The sequence below is a fragment of the Anopheles stephensi genome, chromosome 3 (genome assembly GCF_013141755.1).
Source record: "Anopheles stephensi strain Indian chromosome 3, UCI_ANSTEP_V1.0, whole genome shotgun sequence".
NCBI lineage: Eukaryota > Metazoa > Arthropoda > Insecta > Diptera > Culicidae > Anopheles > Anopheles stephensi.
Window position 1 is genome coordinate 67753681 of NC_050203.1, and position 7253 is coordinate 67760933.

The following is a 7253-nucleotide window of genomic DNA, read 5'->3' on the forward strand; positions in this document are numbered from 1 at the left end:
TTCGCCCGATGGTAGTTCCGGGCATTTTCAGGGATAAGTATGGTCATTTAGACCAAAGAAGCCAGTATTATACTGATGGATCATCCTCTAAGGAAGGCACCGGCTTCGGCGTTTTTAGTGAGTCCGCCGAAGCATTTTTCAAATTGCGGGAGCCGTGTAGTGTCTACACCGCAGAACTAGCCGCAATCTTGTACGCACTATTGATTATAGCAGCGAGACCTTCGGATCAGTACTTCATTTTTACAGATAGCCTTAGCGCTATCGAAGCACTACGATCCCCGAAGGCTGTTAAGAGTCAGGATTTCCTGGTCATTAAAATCATAGAATTGCTTGGCTCCATGTTCGACAAGGCGTTCAGGATTTCGCTAATTTGGGTACCTTCTCATTGTGGAATTCCCGGCAACGAGAAGGCAGACTCACTGGCCAAAACAGGCGTCCAACAAGGCGCATTTTACGACCGTCCGATCTCGGCCCGAGAGTTTCTTCGCCTACCACAGCAACTTTTCCTGTCTCGCTGGCAGAGCATGTGGGAGGCGGATGATCTCGGGCGATTCCTTTTCTCGATCTCTCCGCAAGTGTCCCTGCGGCCTTGGTTCGGTGGGCTCTCTGTTGACCGGGCATTCATACGCATGATGTCTCGACTTATGTCGAATCATTTCGCGTTGAATGCTCATCTTCAGCGTATAACTCTGGCTCAGACGAAGGTGTGTGGCTGCGGTGACGGATTTCACGATGTGGATCACCTTCTGTGGTCCTGCGTGGAGTTTGAAACTGCAAGACCCTCCTTGTTAAGCGCAGTCGAGAGCATCGGCAGACGACCGGGTATAGAAATAAGGGAAGTGTTGGCGACTGGGGACCTCGCCTACATGAGGCTCATCTACCGATTCGCCAGAGACAACGGTCTCATCCTTTGATTCCGCATCCCTATTATCCTTCCAATCCACATCCGCCACTCCTTTTGTTATATGTTGTGTTGTCTTTGTGGTAAATGTTTTATGTTGTGCAATGTGTGATCTGTTGACGGAGCAATTGCATTCGAGGGCAATTTTCTTACTGCCGTTAAAAGGAGGCAGGCTTGTGTGTTTTTTTTTTGTCTGTAGTAGTGTGCTCCAAGTCAGTCCAGCTTTGGAACAGCGGGGTCGCCTGGGTTGGCGTTGGGCTCGGGAGTGGTCGGCGGGTACAGCCTCGTAAACAGTGGAGTCACTCCAGCTGTTGCGAGATGGAATCCGCCGATCTTTTTTGAGTTCGATGTTGACTTGGTTGATCACGGGCTGTGTCATTGCTGGGCTGCTTGGAGAACATTGCACGCAGAAAAATTCATGTTTGTACTGTGCAAATAACTGTGCTTGTTTGTTTCAGTCCAGACCCATAATAGACAACCGGACCAAACCAACCCCCTTCGAAGCCAAAGCCACAGCAATAGAACCGGATCAAAAAATCTACAACACACACACACACGCACAAACAATAGAAATGGACAACAACCACTCATCTTCACTACACAACCGAGCATGCCCGGGATATGGCAAATGACTAGGAGGAAATGCCTAGTCAATTTTCTTTCATTGTTTGTTTTCGTGAATTTAATTCACAGTCACCACACGCGGTGGTGACAATACGGCAGCAGTCCGTAATAATAAATAAATAAAATAAATAAAATAAAAGAGAAAAACAAATATCATACCACTAAATTTCATTGATTTTTAACCGTATTTCTTCGACCAGCGTGCGTGTTTACTAAACTTGTTCCTTAGTTTTCATATAATTCACTACATCAATGTGGACTAAGAGTCAGTTCGTTGGAAAAAGACGAAGTGATAACACCAGTTTTAATTCTCACTTTTTCTCCACCTAAAATATCCCTGGACGATTAAGCAGCCAATATTAGTATCGATTATACCGATGCTCCTATTTGGCTTTGGTTTTTGACGTGCTAAGGACCGGCAAAGAGTAACGGCGATTGCAGCGAACCACTATGCGTAGAACGATTTTCGTCATGTTTCCTAAGCGTGAGCGTGCCCTCACCATAGCGAAGGAGCACGCAGGTAAACTACGCAGGTACTTCATCACACACAAAGGAAAGCAGTACCCGAATGCAATAGAGATGATTAGGATGTTGCTCGTGCGTTAGGAAAATTTGGAATGGTGGTCTCGATCGAGCACGATCTATGGAATCCCGAGAAGAGGTTGATGGAACCCGTACCACATGTTTGAATGGTGCGTATCAAGCTGGTGACATCCGTCCCGTCTTTCATTAGGGTGTGCGGTAAGGTTGGCGTATGAGGTACTGTGGTCAGCCGTATACTTGTAAACATTGTTCTGAGCCTGTGTACTATGGGCTTAGCTGCAGGGAGAGTCGCCTAGAACGTGTGTCACGTTGACGTATCACTCGAAAGACACCAACATGACTTCCAGTAGGCGCACACATTATTAAACCTAGATAACGCTTTTATCAACCCTTAACCTCAAACCAAGAAGCAACATACGCAATGTTTGCTGCACAAATAAACCACACAAACTGAACCAAAAGAAAACATGCTATGAAAAAAAAATCAATTGCCAACGCACACAAACTTTCCTCATCCAGTTTTAATAACTTCAACCAAATAACACCAACCCGTGCTCGCTCACGGCACATATTAGCACAACAGATCAGAAGCAAAAGATCACGACTGGCGCTAGCGCTCTTGCTCATAGAAACATATTTACCGAAAACCCTGTACCAACAACCCCATGCCCAACGACCCACGGAACCGGCGTTCGGAAAATCATTAAACTTCCCACCAGGCGGCTTTTCATCTGCGCATCACGTGCCGATAATGAAAAAGGTGCCCATAATTACATGCAATGTAAATACTTCTAGCACTTCAATAATACTTCATTGCTTGCCTGTCTCGCGCACCCCACCCAGTTTTCCCGATCACGTATCGAAGTATCGCGCTATTCCCGTTCCAATCACCTATTAAAGCAGTTCCAGCAGCTTCGAAAAAAGGGCGGCAAGTGCAAAGAACGATTTACCTAGAACAGGAAGTTCGGTAAAGATGGGAGGTTTTTCTTTCATTTTCCATTCTTACCGGCTTTTGTTTGATTATACGTCAAAGGCTCTCACACTCTCTCTAAACGTTCGAACGATTTATTTTCACATGGAGGTCCTGCCAACGGCAAAGGTTTTTGTCGACAAAGCGTCATCGGTTCTGTTTGCAATTCGATTCCGGGAGCACCGCGTGCGCTTAGCATAACGTTTCTTCTTCTTCGGTCTTTCTCTATCTGAAGGGCGAAGTTTTCCATCTGCACTCTCGTAATATCTTCTAATATCTTTCGCGAATTTTCCCACATTGGGTGGCATCGGGAACGGAGCAGAAGCATCTTCCGTGCGAACGAAATGGCCAAACCCTAAACCAACAGTACCGCCCACCGCGACAGTGCGGGGCCAATCGGTTGCATAAATTTTACCCAAAGAGACGGAACGCAATCACGACCAACAAACACAAACAAAACGGTTGGAGCAAAGGAAGGAAACGGAAACAAAATAACTCGTCCCATCGTGACCCTAACATCACCTGGTCCAAGGATGGACATGTTCGTTAAAAAAAGGCTCCACAAACCCAGCCTAAATTATTCACCGTCAGGAAAAACCCAGACCAAGACCAGGACAGTTTCACCTGCCCTGGTGCTACTGTTTCCCTGTTACGATACGGAAAAAAGGATCACCAGTAAGAACCGACTCCGGAACCGGAAATATGGATGCTCGGACGCACCCGTATGATTGAACCTTTCGAACCACGATCGGCGGGGGAAAGCACCAACAAGCAGAAAACAACCGTAAGAAGATAACAGCCGCATGAAACAACAAACAGACAAAAAAGGCATAACAAACACGCGGCTAGAAGATTTATCTTTTCGAAAATGAAGTGAAAATTTAAATTACAATAGCCCTTGTCTGCGCAAGGTAAGAAACGGGAAATGGGAAAATTCTTTCCCGACTCATTTGCATAATGCGGAAAGGAGATGCGAGCAAGCAAGGAAGCATTTTCGTCCAGCAAGGGCGGCCGATTTTCGGTTTGATGATTTACAGTCCAACCATCCGTCTGCTGTCAGGCAGAGTCGCGCGATGAAGCTGTTGGATGTTTGGCGGTTTGGTGGTGGACGGATGATGGAAATGGTTTGGCGAGCTGGGTTGGTCCGGAATCCGGAAGACGTTCCAGCGCAAAGAAAACAATAAATTACGAATGAGGAACGATTTTGCCAATACTTTGCTGTTAATGAAAGTGAGCGTCTGTGGGGGTGTCTTGCGATGGTGGTGGTGAAGTAGCTGGTAATATAAAAATAAAAGTAATTTATTGTGGTGTTTTCATTCATTCAAAAATTGTAATATTGATAAATGATGGTTTATGGCAAGCTTTTGGATTAATAAATCACAGATTGTGAGCCTAAATTTTAGAATGGAGCCATCTTAAGGGATGTGCGACCTACAAGGCTTTCGAGATGAACTAGTGAAGGTGGACCCATTTCTGGATGCTGTTCAGGATGAATTGGACAATTTGCCAGTAGAACTAGACTTTATGCACTTTCTGGATTCTGTTCAAAAAAGCATTTCCCATCGATGATACTTCAGTAATAACAGGTCTGAAATATTTTTATCCACTTCTAAGGATTTTTCCCAGTCCGGTGGCCGAGGCGACAACGGCGCCGGTCTTCACACGGCAAGGCCGGGGTTCATATCCCATCCAGACTACCTCCCCGTACGAAAGGCTGACTACTTTTCTACGGGTAAAACTAAGTCACAGAAAACCAGAAATGGCAGGCCGAGACCTCTCGAGGTTGTAGTGCCACAGAAGAAGAAGAAGAAGAAGAAGGATTTTTGAGGCGATCCAGTGGTCCAGGCTATATCGGCGCCGAGTATGACAGAGAACAGGGTTCGATTCCCATCCAGATTGCCTCCCAGACGAAAGGTTGCTATGGGTAAAATCAAGTCACAGAAATCCTGAAATGGCAGGCCAAAACCGTTTGAGTTTCTCAGAGAAGAAGGAGTTTTAAGAAATATATCTACAGTGGGAGACTGTTCTGTACATCATCTACTTTCTTTATGAACAGAGTCCGCAAATGGATCGGACATGACTAGTACATCTTGGAAAGCTTTTCGAAAGATATTCCTCAAATATTACAAAAAAATAAATAGGCTTCAAATTCCATAGATTCTTCACCAACATCCTATGAACTCAATTCAAATACATTAAAGTAGACTAAACAATATTATTCGTCCCATCTCTCATTTTATTACAACCCACCACCGATAACGTTCGTGCGGGAACAATTTAAACCATTCTTTTCTTGCAGCCAATTGCGAAAATAAACAGCATAATTTGTTCCGTAACCCATTCCCCCTTGCCTCATCTAATGGCTCCCATTTTTGTTGCTCATGTCCTTTGGAGCGTGTTCGAGCACAACCATAGCACGACTACGTCCGCACACGGTCGCATACAATTTAAAGTGGGCTTTAGTGGGCTGCGTCTCCGGTGCAATGAGCAACGCAAGATAAAGCACCGTCCATTACGGTGAAGCCTCAAGGCGGATCGGTCGTCCCTTTTTGCATCGGCGATGCGATCCGGAGGGGTGTACATTTTTCTCATTACCATATTTATTGGCAGGCTAAGGGAATCATTAGACTGTACAATGTAAATCGTCCCAGTATCATCACCGTGTGTGTGTGTGTCTGTTTGCTTTACCTACGCCGCCATGACTTGGTGGGGAGCGGGACAGGGCGATATGTCACACACCTGAATGCATCACAGATTGCAGCAAAAGCCAGATAGGTAGATGGGGTCAGCTTTGTATGAGAATATGTAAATTGCTAATGCTCGTCAACCCTGGATGCTGGGTTCGGTTGGATGTTGCTGCTTTCGACCGTGGCTTCGAATGAAGACGCTTTGCTGTTGTTGATCCGGTGTGTTCTGATGTTGTTTTTTCATGTTGCGATGGTTCGTTCGTTGCTGTTCTAGTCTTGTTTACTGCATGCGATGTTCTTGTTAATCAATCGAGATTAACTAAGCGCAAAATGCATCCCGTTGTCCTTGGTTTAATGCTTGCGGATTTCACTACGGATGGCATGGACAGAAGGTCGCGTAGATAACATTGTACTAAAGCTTCGATTGAAGAGAGTAATAATGAACCTAGCATCCCCTAAGATAAAATTGGTGATTAAAAGTGTTTAAGACAACTGTAAATTTATACTCAGTTCAGTCAATTTTGTTGTACGTCCTCCAATTCATCAGAACCAGCTCTGCCACGCTTAAACTTCGCCTTGAACCATTCCATCGATTGTGATAAATTATTCGGTTTGCCAGCGGTTACCATTAAAAAACCCTTCGCTCGAACAATCCAATTACCCTGGAGCCACTTACCGGGGTACGGTTAAAAACTAGCGCCATGAGGCCATCCTATCGGTAGCATCTGCAAAAATTGCGCCAAACTTTGCGCTGGGAAAAGTTTGCGCGTCACAAATGCGCCCTCGCCATTTTGCCATGGCTGCCATTAATTAAAAGCGATGTTACTGTGCTGAACCCCGTCGTCAAAAAGTCAGCGAGAGACTATGCTAATAAACAGTGCCCCGGTGTGGATGTGACCGAGGCCTAGGCTAAGGGTACTCGTGTCGCTAAAATTATCATCATCAACACCACCACCAGCCAACTTGCTCGGTTGCTGGTGAAACATTTTCCAGCGAAATTTCCATTCCACTGGCTCGCCCTCGATCCTTCTGCCTCGTGTCGGGACCGCCCTGAGGCGGCGACTTAACTAACCGCGCGCGCTCACCCATTGTCGGTGAAAGTGAACGCGAACGCGAAAAAAATCTTTCTACTCTCTCTCTCATGTGCTAAAATCTCACCCCATCCGTCACGCACCGTGTGACATCGTGTGCTGGTGGTACGGTGATCCTTAAAATAATGTACCATCTTGCCATTTCTCGTGTATGCATGAACGAATCTGGCAAAACTTTTCCGCAGGGCAACTTCCACAAATGGCACCGCTCAAATCACAACTCCTTCTCGGCGTGAATTTCAATGTATGCCCGTAGCCCCGACCTGAGTGCGCGGAACCCATGCCCCACATGCTTCCCTGTGTGTTTCCTTTTCTATTGGAGGGACAAAATAATTCCACCGCCTTTCCGCGGTACGGAAAGAAAATTATCATACATGAAATTGAAATGCAAATTGATTTACCAGCCACCAATCATCGTTTGATGTTGCTCGTATCCT